Below are 2500 nucleotides of genomic sequence, written 5' to 3' on the forward strand. Positions count from 1 at the left end.
GGATTAAACAAAGGGATTCGCAAATAAAAGTGCCAATGCTACAACCAGCCCATAAATTGTTAAAGCTTCCATAAAAGCCAAACTAAGCAATAAAGTACCTCGTATTTTTCCCTCTGCCTCGGGTTGTCTCGCGATACCTTCTACAGCTTGGCCCGCAGCAGTACCTTGACCAACTCCAGGTCCAATAGAAGCAAGCCCGACAGCCAACCCAGCAGCAATAACGGAAGCGGCAGAAACCAGTGGATTCATGATAAGTTCCTCGCACCAAAATAAAGAAATGGTTAATGATACAATCATCCAATGAATTTTTACTTAATTATATTATTCCATCACTAAGATTCAACCTGCCCAAGTAACTAAGAACTCCGAATGGAAGTGAGAATATTATTGAACCGTCAGAACTATTTCGATATCTTTTTTTTAGTTCCTATCCACTGGATTTTTTTGAATCCGCGCATACTTTGTTCTTCCATTTCTTTTTTTCTAACCCATTCTTTGCTTTGAATTCTTCGTTTTGTCTTTATTTTATCTCTTTATTCATTCAATTCAGAGTCAAAGACGAAACAGAAGAACTTCTATTCTTCTATTGGAATCCCTATCTAAATCCACAGTAGTAGGGTGGATTAGATATATTTTGAGTTCATATATAACTAGTCAATATCTAATATCCCATATACATGTGTTTCTTACATAACGTAAACCAACTATTCATATCTTAGATTCAATCGGATTCTAGAATTATTCCTCAAAGGATGGACAAGAGTTGGCTTATAGCCATTAGATTCCATATACCTAATTCTACCCCCCCTTTTTTTTCTAATCATTTTTTATATCGTTTTTTGTCAATTCGTCCCTTCCTTTTATTTATCATTATCTCACACGGATACAATCTAAATAAATAGACGAATTCATTAGACCAAATCATTGCATAAAAATAAAAAATCAATATCAATATTTGATTGAGCTAAGTTCATGCAATTTATTTTATTATTTATTAAAATTTTCTTTTGGTCAATCGTTGCATTGAATGAAATCGACTGAAATGGGAATCATTCTATAGAAAGAACAGCTTTTTTTAAATCATAGACCCTAAATTGATACCATAAGAATTCCTATTCAAATTAGGACTCATAATATTGAAATTGAATAAACCAAAACAATATCAATATAAAGATAATATTCATTGAAGGGAAATAGGATATAAATATAAATAAAAAAAAAATGGACCAAACCAAAATTTTAGGAAAAAGTTAGATTAGATCTCTTTCCTTTTTTTTTTATTACAATTCTCTAATATCATAATCTTTTTTGTTATTACTCTAGACCGTCGTATTTGTATATTTATGGTCCCTAAGTAAATAGATTATCTTGAGTTGCGCATACATTGCATTGGACTAAGCTAAGCTAAAAAAAAAAAGGCTAGACTATTTCAAAAACAAAAACTAGTCAATGATGACCCTCCATGGATTCGCCTATATAAGCCGCAGCTAAAGTTGCAAAAATAAGAGCTTGAATCCCACTTGTAAATAATCCAAGGAACATGACAGGTATAGGAACGGCTGAAGGTACTAAAGAAACAAGAACAACAACTACTAATTCATCAGCTAATATATTCCCGAAAAGTCGAAAACTAAGTGATAGGGGTTTTGTGAAATCTTCTAAAATGTTAATGGGTAAAAGAATTGGAGTTGGTTGAATGTATTTACTGAAATACCCTAATCCTTTTTTGGAAAGACCCGCATAGAAATATGCTACTGACGTGAGTAAAGCTAAAGCAACAGTAGTATTTATATCATTCGTGGGTGCGGCTAACTCTCCATGAGGTAATTGTATGATTTTCCAAGGTAAAAGAGCACCCGACCAGTTAGAAACAAAAATAAATAGAAACATAGTTCCAATAAAGGGAACCCATGGACCATATTCTTCTCCAATCTGAGTTTTGCTCACGTCTCGAATGAATTCAAGAACATATTCGAAGAAATTTTGACCGTCGGTTGGAATGGTTTGTGGATTCCGAACAGCGATAACGGCGGAACCTAATAAGATAGCAATTACAACCCAAGAAGTAATAAGTACTTGAGCATGGACTTGGAAACCTCCTATTTGCCAATAGAAATGTTGGCCTACTTCCACACCAGAGATATCGTATAAACCGTTTAGTGCGTTGATGGAACATGATATACCATTCATATTGCCCTCTGACAGAAATAGAACTTTACTTAAAAAAAAAAAAGGAATTATTTTGATTCAATCTTCTCTTGCCTACTCAAATTCTAGATTTTTGACACCGACTAAACTAATCACACAATATTCACAGTTTTTTTATCTCTTTTGTTCGATTCAGGATATAGTAACCGATTCCATAGATCTATGTAGTTCCAAAAAATAATTTATTTATCTTATTATTAATCAAGGATTTCGTATATAGCTAGAACGACCCTCACAAATTGCGACTACTAATTTGTTAAGAATTAATCGAATTGAAGCTATAGCGTCATCA

Source organism: Durio zibethinus, unplaced genomic scaffold (genome assembly GCF_047325235.1).
Source record: "Durio zibethinus cultivar Kanyao isolate XHJ-2024 unplaced genomic scaffold, ASM4732523v1 HiC_scaffold_142, whole genome shotgun sequence".
NCBI lineage: Eukaryota > Viridiplantae > Streptophyta > Magnoliopsida > Malvales > Malvaceae > Durio > Durio zibethinus.